The sequence below is a fragment of the Elephas maximus genome, chromosome 3 (genome assembly GCF_024166365.1).
Source record: "Elephas maximus indicus isolate mEleMax1 chromosome 3, mEleMax1 primary haplotype, whole genome shotgun sequence".
Lineage (NCBI taxonomy): Eukaryota > Metazoa > Chordata > Mammalia > Proboscidea > Elephantidae > Elephas > Elephas maximus.
Window position 1 is genome coordinate 110,727,381 of NC_064821.1, and position 14,055 is coordinate 110,741,435.

Consider the following 14,055-nt stretch of genomic DNA (forward strand, 5'->3'; position numbering starts at 1 on the left):
TCCAGCCAACAGCCAGGAAAAATTTAAGGCCTCCTGTGAATAGCCACATGAATGAACTTGGAAGTTGATCCTCTATCCTCAGTCGAGCCTTGAGATGATGGTAGCCCAGAGTTCATCTGGGCTGTAACCTCATAAAAGACCCTGAGTCAGAGTAACCCAGCTGAGTTGCTCCAAATTCATGACCTATAAAAGAAACTGTGAAATAATATATATTCATTATTTTAAGCCACTAAATTTTGGGGTAACTTGATACGTAGCAATAGGTAACTAATACAAATGCTTTTGATTAAAAAATAATATGTATATGTGTGTAACTTGAATTTTCATAAATACTACCTTTTCCTTAGTTGGCCTGAAACATTAATTTGCCTGAGGGTGGTGTGTGGAGGGTGGAATTAGAACTGTTAAAGCAGAAATTAGAAAAGAAAAAGTTGATAATCAGCTTCTAATATCCAAAATGGGATTTTTGATCAAGGCATTACTTAGAAAATCAGAAAGAAAAAAAAAGTGTGAGAGACAAGATTTTCCATATTCATTTTAGTATCATTGGCATATTAAGGGCTGAACCTGGTAGCCTAGATCATAGAGTGTCTTTCATAGTATAGTGGGATAACTTTGTCCACTTATAACCATGCAGCTTGCCAAACCAAGATGAGCAAAGATATGATGTTGAGGAAGTGAAATGTTTGATTTTCTTCCTGTTACAGTGGGTTATAGGGAGAATAAGGAAGTAGGAAACAGGAAAGCCAAGCAGTGAGAGGTTTTCTTGATCCCCAAAACAAGTTCAAGGTGTGATATATTGGTTGAGGGGAAAGCTAAGGTCGGGGGGCTTCTGCCCTACTCCCCACTTGGGATTCCAGAAGAAAATCTCTGTTCAGGGTGATCCAGCAGCACAATTAGGTAGGCCTAGGAAAGGAAAGAGAACAGAGTAGCAAAGTCAGACAAAACGAGGGTCTCCATTAGCTCTTATGTGGTATGGAAAGGACTCAGATGTTCCTGGAATGCCTATGGAGGACACAGAATGTGACTCATTTGAGAGCCATTGGTTCTGTCATGAGGGAGGTAAAGGTGAATCCACAGCAGAAACAGATGAAAGAGTTCAAGGGAGGATGTGGCAGAGATTCAGAGAAGTCTATAATGCCAGTGATAACCATGATGGGTTTCAGTCAGCCAAGGCATATCACCAGCTCCTGACTAAGTGGACAAAAATGATCATTCTATGAAATACTCGAACTACAAACTTGAGCAACAGACACCAGCAGAAAACTAGAAATGGCCCCTGTGATACCTCAGTGGTCAGTAAATATAGGGGACCTGTGCAGGGAGCAGCTCATCCTGGCCTCTTGACAACAGAAAGGAACAACTAAGAATGCTACATTGAATAAAAAGAGATCTTAAAAGTATCAAAGCACAAATAAGACAGTAAAGAATTACAGCGACAAAATCTAATGTGTACCAAAGCCACTTAGGCCCCAGGGCATTTGCCAGTCCAGCCAATTTGAGCTTTTATCTTCCCAAGGAATAAAGTACAAAAAACCCATCAGTAAAGCTGGGAATTCAAAGGGCTACATTTCCTCCAAATCTCTGCCCATAGGGGACTGCTGAACAGTACATGGGGAAACAATTTCATCCTTGAAAATTTATAATTACAAACTGATGTCACTGCAGATTGTAGCCTGGAATTATAAACACTTGGTGGTCCAAAAAAAAAAAACCATCAAGCCATAAATGTAAATTAAATTGGTGCCAGACTGGTAAAGCCCCTAGAGATAAAAAAAAAAAAAAAAAGAAAAAAAAGAAACAAATCCACTCTGAGAAGTCACCTTCATCCTGGGCCTCAAGGTAGTTTCACAAATAATTTTCAAAGTCAGTGAGCAGCACATAGTAAAAAACAGCTAAGGACATATAAAGAAATAAACACCATCTGTGATTTTTTTTTTTTGTGAGAGTTAGATAAAATAAAAACAAAACCAAAAAGACTTCAGACTCTGAAATTATCAGATACAGATTATTAAACAATTATGCCTATTGTTTTTAAAGAAATATATATTTCTTTCTTGCAGGATACTGGAAACTATAAAAAGTGACCAAGAATTTTTTTTAAAGACTAAATAAAACTTCTAGAAGTGAAAAATATAATTACTGAAATTAAAAACAAAACAAAAACCAGTGAATATGTTTAACAGCATCTTAGACACAAATGAAAAGAGAATTAGAGAACACAAATTTCAGGTCACAAGGAATTTTACATAATCAGTACAAGAATTCAAAGAAATGGAATGTATGAAAGAGGGATTAAGATTCCTGGAAGGCAGAATGAAGAAGTTTAACATACAGTTAATCTGAATTTTATCAGGAGAGGAGAGAGATGATACAGCAGAAGAAATAATGGCTGATACCATATTTTATGCAAATAATACGAGCCTTCTATGTTTGTTTGCCAACCGTGCCCTCCCTCCTTGAGGTATTTTCATAAGCACTGCTGTGTCATTTTTTCTTTTAACATACTGCTATAAAAAAAAGTTAGCATAGTATGCTTGCAAAAATACCTCATGGGGAGACGGTGTCGTTGGCAAACAGATGTAGAAGGCATGCATTATTTGTGTAAAAAATATGGTACTTTTCCAGAAAAAATGAATTACATCAATCCACACATTAAAAAAGCCAAACAAATCCCAAGTAAATTAAAGAAAAAGACATTCAGACATAGACTCAGCATAATAAAACCAATGAATACCAAAGAAAACGAGGCTGGGGTTGGGCCTTAGAGCAGAGATCACCCTTAAAAGGAACAACAGTTAGACTGACAGCTGACTTCTCAATAGCAACAATGGAAACCAGATAACATGAAAATGATTTCAATGGGTTGAAAGAAAATAAGTTAACACAGTATTCTATTCCTGGTGAAAATATCTTTCAAGAATAAGGGCACAACATAGACATATGCAGACAAACAGAAATACATTTTGCCATCATCCAGACCCTCATTAAAGGGAATTCTGAAGGATGTCATTCTGGAAGAAAGAACACTATCCCAGATGGAAACTCTGAGGTGCAGGAAGGAATGAAGAACAAAGACAGTGGTAAATACGTGATAAATCTAAATAGTGCAATGTTGTTTATAGCGCAGCGTTAGTAATATCTTAGGAGATTAAAAAATAAGATAAATGCACAAAAATAAAAGCATGTAAATCAGGAGGAGGTTAAATAAATTAGTACAAATGCTTAACCACTGCATCATCAGGGAAAAAAATTGAATGATAATCAAACTCAAAAAAAGGAAAGAAAAGTAGAAGGGTCAAGATTTAGTAAAATTAATTTTTGTTATTTAATTAAAGATATTTTAAGTTAAGCTTTTTTTTTTTTTTTTGACTGCTAGCAAGTGATGGCGACGAATACAATGACTAGTAGTACGATTTGATGCATTGTCTTGATTTGTGCTAATGTGCCAGCAGCTTACCTACCACTGGTTTTGCCCAATCAGTGGAGACGTTAACGCTGTGAAAAAAGCAAATAACATATTCACATTGTTATTACAATAATTGTACCCTCACAGATCCCCAGAAGAAACAGGCTTCTTCAGGTGTCTGCGGATTACACTGTGAGCAACGCTGCTCTAGGATAAACCATAGGAGTGAAGATGCTGTGTCAGAAGGTGTGTCTAACTTCATATTTACTGGAAAGTGCCACACTCTTTAAAAGCTTATGCTCCCATCATCAGCCTATGATAATTTCCATCGTTCCACCTTATCAACAGTTGGCATGGCATTGGTATTTTATTGTAGTTTTATTTTGCATTTCTGTCATTGCTAATGAGGCAAACAAGGTGGAGTACCTCTTCATATTTTATTTGCCATGTAGACTTTCTCTTTTGTAAGGCACCTGTGCAAGTTGTCTGCCTAATTTTCTATTGGGTTGTCTGACTTTTTCATATTGATTAGCATGAATTCTTTATATGTTTTGGATTCAAGTCCTTTGTTGGTTCTATCTGTAGCTAACATCTATCTTCTACTAAGGAGCCCTGGTGGCTCAACAGTTAAATGCTCAGCTGCTAACTGAAAGGCTGACAGTTTTGAATTTTGCCCCCCCAAAATATGTGTCAACTTGGTTAGGCCATGATTCCCAGTATTGTGTGGTTGTCCTCCATTTTGTGATTGTAATTTTATGTTTAGAGGATGAAGGTGGGACTGTAACACCAGCCTTACACAGGTCACCTCCCCGATCCAAGGTAAAGAGAGTTTCCCGGGGGTGTGGCCTGTGCCACCTTTTATCTCTCAAGAGATAAAAAGGAAAGGGAAGCACACAGAGAGTGGGGGAGCTCATACCACCAAGAAAGCAGCACCAGGAGCAGAGAACACCCTTTGGACCTGGGGTCCCTGCGCCTGAGAAGCTCCTCGACCAGGGGAAGACTGGGGACAAGGACCTTCCTCCAGAGCCGACAGAGAGAGAAAGCCTTCCCCTGGAGCCGACACCCTGAATTTGGACTTCTAGCCTACTTCCGTGTGAGGAAATAAACTTCTCTTTGTTAAAACCATCCACCTGTGGTACTTCTGTTATGGCAGCACCAGATGACTAAGACACCCACACAGCTGCCCTTCAGGAGAAAGACCTGGTGATCGCTTCCATAAAGATTATACCCAAGAATACCCTACAGGGGCAGTTGTACACTATCAGTGGGGTCGATATGGGTTAGAACTGACTTGACTGCACTGAACAATAATATCTTTTCTTATTCTGTAGCTTGAGTTTTCACTCTCTTAAAGTATCATTTCATGAACAGAAATTCTTAAATTTAATGCAGTCCAATTTATCAATTTTTTGTATTAGGAGTTCTTTCCCTTTCCCAAGGTTATACAGGTATTATTCCACATTACCTTCCTAAACTTTATAGTTTTGTCTTTTTTTTCATTAAAAAACACACTATGTTAACACGTAATGGGTTTGTGATTGTTACTTTAAATAAATTATTAAATATTTTAAAATTTTCTTAGTTTTAATTTCTACTGCAGTAAATATTGATAGATATAACTCACATAATCAAAACCTTCAATCATTTTTAACAGTGTAAAAAAAAGATCTAAAAGTTTGAGAACTGCTATGCCAGAGAAACTCTTGCATTGTACTAGTGATAAGTACAAAAATTTCCATAGCAGCCAAGAAATTGGAAACAAATCACACATTCAATGACAGTAGAATAGATACAGCGTTGAGTAGCCTTACAATGGAACACTATACAGCAGCAAAGTGAACGAAGTATACTACAACAACATGAATGCTCCGTACAACAACATGGATGAATCTAACAATATGAAGCAAAAGAAGCAAGACACAAAAGAATATGTACAGTATAAGTCCATTTACGTAAGTTCTGTAACAGGCAAAATAAAACTGTTTAAGGCATGCTTTCAGAGTTGGCGAAATGCACTTTAGCTGGCAAAATGCAGAAAAGCAATGAAATGAATGCTATTAAAGTCAGAATAAAGGTTACCTCTTAGCTGGGTTGATGGGGAGCACCAATGGTACTTCTAGGGCACCAGCAATGTTGTGTATCTGGATCATAGTGCTGGGATACGCCTCCTTTGAACTTCTATCTTCAAAAAAATTTCACACACCTTAAAAAATAAATCTCATTTGGTCTTACAACTACCCCTTGTGGTACCTATGAAAAACCTGTCAGTATTGGGGCCCCACCAGAAAAGAAATGGTAATTTATTTGTACAAATTTGGTAATTTGAGGAAAGTTTAATAAAGATGATTTTTCCACACTTACAAAGTTGTGGGCAGGGTGTAAGGAACCCGTAAGCGGTAATATAATACTTTATTGATAGTAGACAGGGCTCTGGGTGGTGTAAATGCTTGACTGCTAACCTAATGGTTGATGGTTTGAACCTACACAGTGGCACCACGGAGGAAAGGCCTGGCAATCTGCTTCCATTAAGATTACAGCCAAGAAAACCCTATGGAGCAGTTTGATTCTGTAGCAAGTGAAGTTGTCATGAGTTGAAATTGACTCGATGGCAACAAGTTTGGTTTTGTTTTTTGTGACAGTAATTTGAGGTACTATTACCACCCCTAGGCTTGAAGGAGAGGGAGCTATTGTTAGAACCAAGAGGCAGAACTGTAGGGAGAAAAACATCTTGGCAGTAGGTGTGACCTCTAGGGGAGGAATGCAGCCAGCCTACAGCACAGTGACTTTATAAAAAACAAAAACAAAACAAAACCCACTGCCGTCGAGTTGATTCCGACCCATAGCAACCCTATATAGGAAAGTGGTAAGTACCCCGAGTGTACTCTATTCCCTTTCTCCCTTAGATCTTCTGTCTGTGTTCCCTGTGGCTGAACTCAACTGGAAGCCAGAAGGCAAGAGAACCATATGGGTCAGCCTCTTAGGGAACCCAACAGAATGCAGAAGGGCAGAGAGTAGATCTGGGATGATGAGATGTTGGGCATATGCCAACTTGAGCCTAAAATGTTAGCCATCTCTGGTGTTTTTCATTTTAAAGTAGGAGAGTTGGAAGAGAGGGAAAAATGACTAAGCAACACAAACATAGCTGGAGCAATCCCTGCTTCTGTACTTGGTAACCAGGCATAAGCTGGTACTTAAAGTTACCTTCTTCTATCCCCCATTTTCATGTTTCTCTATCCTCTGTAGCACTTCAGCTGGGTGGGGCTCTTTGCCTGTTTCCTATGCCAGAATGTAGGGGTAAAGGTGCTTTTGCTTGTGCTTTTCCAAAACAGGGTGGGACAGACTCAAACCATGTCTATGGGCTCAGAAGCATTGATAGTCTTGTGTTCATTGAGTGGTTGCACTTTTCCTTTGACTGGACCACTGGGCCAAGGATTGCTAAGATTTTTCCCATTGGATCCCTGAGTTCTAAATATAGTCCTCCCTGTCCCATCCTTACCATATACCCCATCCCTACCATATAGTAGCACCCAATTTCTTTTAATGAGAATCTATCGCTCCGCCCCTACCTATTGGTTCCATGGTCTGAGGAAACTCTAACGACAAGGAGGGCAGCCTTGGCTTCTGTCTCATTGATATGATGTATATTATTCTTCCTATTTTTTCAGAGGAAACTGAAGTCAAGAGAATTTGAGAGATTTGCCTAAGGTTGCATATTTCAGGAACTTTTGGGACTAGAAGCTCAGCCTTCTGACTCTCGGTCTAATTCATTTCCACCATCCTGGAGGAATATGTCTGTGTCTTATCAGTGGAACAGGTGGACACGGGAAACAGCAGTAGCATAATGTCAGTCAGTGGTAAAGGTGACTCAGGGGAGAGAGAAACTCATAGCATCAGATGTCCTCTAAATATTAAGGCACCGTAGGGAATAATAAGGCACTCATCCTGCTGTCTCGTTGTGCCAAGCTACATGAGTGAAGGTGTTTTTGCACTGTGCTTTTCCCAAACAGGGCCTTTTCCAAAACAGTTCAGTGTGATGATGACGTGACTGTATTTTACTGTGTTTGCTAATGAATTTCCTTGGTATTGGAAAATAATACCTTTTTTTTGGTAGTATCTCCTCTCCACTCCCCGAAAGGAGCTTGCATTGCTTATTTTGATCACAGAGATGCTCATACCATGGAAACAATAAGGGCTCTTTCTAATTGGTAAAGCATCATCAAAATGGATATCCCAGTGAGCTCATGGGGATTTCAGGAATCACACTAAGGAAGTTAGCAAGTGACTCTGCACTTCAGGATTTCAATTGCCTTTCTGGGGCGCATTAAACTGACCAGTAAGTGGTAAGTGATGAGAGGCTGGGAGATGGAGGTGAGGTAAGGAAAGAGCTGAAGAAATGAGGATGAGGCAGGCAAAGTGGAAATTTAGTTTGTAAGGAGTGGAAGCTCTTCTTCAACTTCCTTAGTGATTTGAAGATGGCAGTCACCATGCTATTACTTTCATTTCTAGAACATAGAAGCCATCTGCTCTCTTGCATTAAGTGCTAAGAAATGAAGAACTTTGTCACTAAACTTTGCAAGATAGGCACGCCAAAAACCAAAAAACCCGTTGCCATTGAGTTGATTCCAACTTATAGCGACACTATAGGACAAAGTAGAACTGCCCCATAGAGTTTCCAAGGAGCACCTGGTGGATTCAAACTGCTGACCTTTTGGTTAGCAGATGTAGGTCTTAACCACTACACCACCAGGGTATCCTAAGATAGGCACGGAAGTTGGAAATTTATGGCTTATAAATGTACTCCACTATATATGAGGGAAAAAAAAAGAGGGAAGGAGACTTGAATTACTTGATCATCTTATCAATAGTGGGTCGAGGAGTCTTGAGAAGAAGGGGAAGGAGAACCGACCTCATAAGTTAGTGCTGTACTAAAATAGTTATTGGGGGAAATTAATACAGCATTTTATTTAGGGCTTTTGATGCGTTATATGAACATAGACACTAACGGGGGAATTCAGTCCATTCTCCAGTAGGTGAAAAGATATTTTTAGATAGGAAAGCTTTTTACACCTATCAGATCATGTAGGTTCAATGGATGCTTTTTGGCTTATCAGAAGTGGGAAAGCTATCAACATTTTTGAAATAGTATTCATTATTTTTTAAACGTACCCATCAATTTTGACTTGTATACACCTATGTAATTACCAAGGTCGCCAGGTGGTGCAGTTTGCACTAGGCTACTAACATAAAGTTGGCAGTTCAAATCCACCCAGAGGTCCCATGGAAGAAAGGCCTGATGATCCCACTTCTGTAAAGACTACAGTGAAGAAAATCCTGTGGAGCAGTTCTATTCTGTAACACATGAGGTCATCATAAATCAGAATCACCTTAATGGCAATAGGTTTTTGGTTTATTTAACTACCACCTAAAATAAGATGTGAGCCATCTCTATCACTCACACACGGAAAGTTTCCTCACCCTCATGTCTCTTTCTAGTCAACTCCTCTTTTACCCACCCCTCTGAGACAACCACTTTCTGATTTCTACTTGTTCTTGGACTTCATATAAATGGGAGTCATGCATTATATTATCTTGTGTCTGGTTTTGTTCACTCAACATGTTTCTAGTTTCATCCAGGTTGTTGCGTGTATCAGTACCTCATTTTGTTTGATGAGCAGTGTTCCTTTGTGTGACCGTACCATAATTCGTGTATTCATTCTCCTGTTGATGGAGATTTGAATTTTTTTCCCATTTTTAGCTCTTACAAATACAACTTCTCTGAGCATTCTTGTACAAGGATTTTTGTGGGCATACATTTTCATTTCACTTAGAATTGCTGGGTCGTATGGTAACTATATCTAAGATTTTGAGGAACTGCCAAGTAGTTTTTCCAAGTGATTGTGCCATTTTGCACTCCCATCAGAAATGTATGAAGGTTCCCATTGCTTCACATCCTCACCAGCATTTGGCATGGTCAGGCTTTTTGTTATTAACCATTCAGCAGGTGTGAAATAGTATCTCATTGTGGTTTTAATTTGCATTTCCCTGATGACTAATGATGTTGAGCACTTTTTCATGTGATTGTAGGCTGTTCTTATGTCTCTTGTGAGTGTCTCTTCAATTGATCGTGAAGTATCTTTCTAGTTGATTTGTTCATCTTTCCATTGTTGACTTGTAAGCATTCTTTACTGGATGTCTTAGTTATCTAGGCTGCTATAACAGAAATTCCACAAGTGGAAGGCTTTAACAAAGAGAAATTTATTCTCTCACAGTCTAGGAGGCTAAAAGTACAAATTTAGTGTGCCAGCTCCAGGAGAAGTCTTTCTCGCTCTGTCGGCTCTGGAGGAAGGTCCTTGTCATCAATCTTCCACTGGTCTAGGAGTGTCTCAGCACAGGGACCCCGGGTCCAAAGGATGCACTATTCTCTTGGCTCTTTTTTCTTGATGGTATGAGGACCCCATGTCTCTCTGCTCGTGTCTCTCTTTTATATCTCAAGAGACTGACTCAAGATACAACCTAATCTTGTACATTGAGTCCTGCCTTATTAACATAGCTGCCTCTAATCCTGCCTTATTAACATCATAGAGGTAGGATTTATTAACACGTAGGAAAATCACATCAGATGACAAAATAGTGGACAGTCACACAATACTGAGAACTATGGCCTAGCCAAGTTGGCACACATTTGGGGCGGACACAATTTAATCCATAACACTGGGTATAAGTTTTTTTGTCAGATATATGTACTGTAAATAGTTTTTGTAGTAGCAGCTATATTTTGATAAAAGTTAGAGAAACCAATTCTTAGTCTGAGAGTTACAGAATCTTAGAATTGGAGGCCATCTAGTTCAATTTCTTACTCAATATTTTAAACAGTAGTCTCAATTTCTTTGGCTGCCCTTTTTTGCCTAATCAACTCTAGTCATCTGTTAAGAGATAGATGAAGTGTCACCTCTTCGGTAAATTGATCTTTTATACCCCTTGGCAGAGGTTATTTCATCCTTTGTTGTCCCACTTTTCAGTTTTCTTTTTTAATTACTTTTATTCATTTTGTACGCCGATAGTTCTTAGCAGATTTTTAAAGCCTTGTGGATTGGGCTGTGTTTTTTATCTGTAGTTCCTCTGAGGCATGGAATGTACCCAATACATGTTCATTTAATAATGAAATGAATCAGCATGTAAAACTTGGAACAGCTCAAGTCTTATTGAAGAATATCAGAACCAGAGATTTTAGACAAAAAGTAAGGCACTGTGGTCAATTAGGTCAAGTAGGGAGGACCCAAGAAGTAATGACTCAATACGAATCCTATCTCTAACCTGTTGTATAATATTGAGCAAATTATCTAACCTCTCTGGGCTTTTGTCTTGATCATATTAAAACTAGCATTTTTATCATGTTCTCTCTTTTATTGTTCTTTCCCTCTTTGGATCGAGCAAGTCTTTTTTTTACCATCCAGGTTAAAAACTACATTTTAGAAGTCTCGGGTTTGTCACAATGCCTTTTGTCTTCCCCCCTAGGCCCTAGATCACTACTGGTCTCTTAACTGACTTTTTTTTTTTTTAATTTGTAAGTCTTGCTCTCCTTTTTTTTTGGGGGGGGGATATAATTCATCATTTTAATATATACAACCATTACCGCTATCTAATTTCAAAATATTTTCATCACCTCTTAAAAAACCCCCTACCCATCAGCAGTCATTCTTCATTCCCCTTACCCTCTAGCCCCTGGGAATAACTAATCTACTTTTGTCAGTATGGACTTTACTATTCTGGATATTTCATATAAATAGAGTCATACAGTATGTGGCCTTTGTGTCTGGGTTCTTTCCCTTAACACAGTATTGTCAAGGCTCACCCACGTTGTAGGATGTCTCGGGACTTCACTCCTCTCTATGGCTGGATAATACCCCACTGTATGCATATACCATGTTTATCCATTCGCTAACCGATGGACATTTGGTTTGGTTCTACTGTTTGGCTAGTTGAATATTGCTGCTAAGAACATTAATGTACAAGTTTTTGAGTCTGCATCTAAGAGTGGAATTGCTGGGTCTGGTGGCATAGTGGTTAAGTGTTTGGCTCCTAACCAAAAGGTCAGCAGTTTGAATCCGCCAAGCACTCCTTGGAAACCCTATGGGGCAGCTCTACTGTGTCCTTTATGGTAGCTATGAGTTGGAATGGACCCGATGGCAACGAAGCTTTGGTTTATGGTAACACCACGGGAGCCCTGGTGGAACAGTGGTTAAATATCAACTGCTAACCAAGAGATCCTGGGTTCGAACCCACTAGCTAGTCTGCGGGAGAAAGATGTGGCAGTCTGCTTCCATAAAGATTTCAGCCTTGGAAACTCTATGGGGGAGTTCTACTCTGTCCTATAGGGTCACTATGAGTTGGAATAGACTCGATGACAACAAATTTGGTTTTCTTGGTTTTAATCTTTTCTAACTGCCTTCCATGTGGCCACACCTTAGAGTCACTTCCCTCCCAACCAGTGTTTGATTTGCAGATGGAATTTTAGAGATTCCCCCAGAAAATCTTTGGATCCATTGCTTTATTTAACCCCAAACTGTGACTTCAGTTATGTGATTAGAGCATGGTTCTCTTAAATCTGGGAATGACTTCTGGTGGAATGTCATTGAATCGTGGTCAGCCAGATCCTGGCAATGGCCTTTAAACATAGCCTTGGGCAGAAGGCATAGATGACCATCTCAGTTGGGGGCCTAGAAAATGTCACCAGCGTTCTCAGGTACCCATGGTTTGACTTCAAGAAGTGGGAATACATGCCAGTTTCCCCTCTCTCAACTCAACTCATGCTGCACCTTTGGATTCTAGCAGGGTTTTGAACTGGTTCGATCTGGTTCAAACTCTTGTTGAGAATTTGGATTTCTAACAAATTCCCAGGCAACACTAACGCTTGGCTTAAGGACTAATTCTGATAACCACTAGTAGAGCAGTGGTTCTTGAAATTTATTGTACATAAGAATCACCTGGGGATCTTGTTAAAATGTAGATTCTGACTCAGTATATCTGGGGTGCAAATGCAAATTCTCAGCAGGGGTCTGAACCAGAAAAAACTGGTTCAAAGCCCTGGATTCTAGTTTATAACTGAGCAGTGGGCCCCTCAATCCTCAGAACTTGGTTATGGGTATGGAACTGCTTCATTGGGTGTTGATGTTGTTTTTGTTGTTAATGCCATAGGGTCAATTTCAACTCATGGCAACCCCGTATGTGTTAGAGTAGATCTGTGCTCCACAGGGTTTTCAAAGCTGTGAACTTTTAGAAGAAGAACAACAGGCCTGTCTTCTGAGCTGCCTCGAGGTAGACTTGAACCGCCAACCTCTTGCCTGGCAGTGGAGTGCTTAACCATCTTCATCACCTAAGGACTCCATTGATAGCCCCAGTATTTCTGTGTAAGAAATGCTGAGGGCAGCAATTTGGTTGAAATGAGTACCTAGAGGAATTATTTTTGGAATAGTTTCCATTTTTAATAAATAGGGTTGTAAAAGAGTGGGAAGAGTAGTAGTAGTGTCAGAAACTGTCTAACTTCAGGAGGAATAATACGAATCAAGATCAGCCCAAGGCTGATTCCTGTGTGGTGGAGGTCAGGCATACTTCCACCTTCTAACCTTTTTTTTGGCCAATTCTGAGGCCAGCTATCCCTCCCACAGCACTCTCTACTTCTCTTCTGGGTTCAATAACCCGTTGCAATGGCCACACAGAACTCACAAGCCATACTTTCAGTTAAGTGGTTTATTAAGAAAGTAGAGGGTACAACTCAGGATCAGGATCAACAGGGTATAACTCAGGATCAGTATCAGGAAGCAAAGTCTCCCTTCTTCAGTGTAGGATAGCTCTCTCAGCTCCCCTCAGCCATGCAGGCCTCCTTTCAGCCCCTTGAGGACAGGCTCCTCTTGGTCCCCTGAGGATAGCCTCCTCTTGGCCCTGCTGTCTGTCATCATCAGCTCTGCCATGGGGCCCTTCTGGGCCTGTTGCCATTGACTCTGCCACTGGGCCCCTTCTGGGCCTCTCGCTGTCTGCAGTGTTATAGCTCTTGACCAATGTTTCATTCTTTTAGGAGGTTCCTTGCTTCCTCTCTCTCTGCTTTTTCTCCCTTCTTTCTTCCTTTTGCTTCTTTCCTGCTGCTTCTCTTGCTGCTTCTTTTTGTCTCAAAAACTTCTATGGGGTTGGCTGCTTATATACATAATTCCCTTGTCAATTTCAAGGCATGGCCCTCTCACCGGGGCCACAAACTGACCAATCCGCTCTGGGTAGGCCACAGACACTCTGTTTGCATAGTAGGCTACAGACATTTGATTTGCTTAGTCTACTGACCAATCCCTGCAAGGTGCATACCAATCACAGCGTAGGCTGCAGCCCAGGGCCAGACAAAAAGTATCAAACCACAAGTTGTTTACAGCTTAATTTACCCAGGAAATGTCAATCAACCTGGACAAAAGTAACAAATCCTCTAGGGTAGAAAACTAGTGCAAAGATAACTCCTCAGGGTTTAGGGACAAAATCTCTCAAGCTGTTTTTCCAAAGAACCAAGGCAAAAGGCCACCAAAAGTAACTCATTTCACCACAAGGTTTCACACAGGTTGTATATTATTTGTGATGGCCTGCATTAGGGCTGATGGAAATTATCCAGA

General features: G+C 40.0%; 2 long non-coding RNA genes across 4 annotated transcripts in view; one reads left to right on the plus strand and one right to left on the minus strand.

The window, feature by feature from the left end:
* Positions 1-14,055, plus strand: part of LOC126073160 (uncharacterized) — a 44,136-nt gene that overhangs the window by 13,049 nt on the left and 17,032 nt on the right. For all 3 annotated transcript variants that reach the window (XR_007516672.1, XR_007516673.1, XR_007516674.1), the window contains exon 3: positions 3,557-3,655. This is a non-coding gene — a long non-coding RNA (uncharacterized LOC126073160). The remainder of the gene's footprint in view (positions 1-3,556; positions 3,656-14,055) is intronic.
* The window catches only part of LOC126073159 (uncharacterized), a 45,926-nt gene continuing 35,000 nt past the window's right edge, over positions 3,130-14,055 (minus strand). The window contains exons 7-8 of the long non-coding RNA XR_007516671.1: positions 5,489-5,591; positions 3,130-3,498 (exon numbers count right to left, since the gene is read on the minus strand). This is a non-coding gene — a long non-coding RNA (uncharacterized LOC126073159). The remainder of the gene's footprint in view (positions 3,499-5,488; positions 5,592-14,055) is intronic.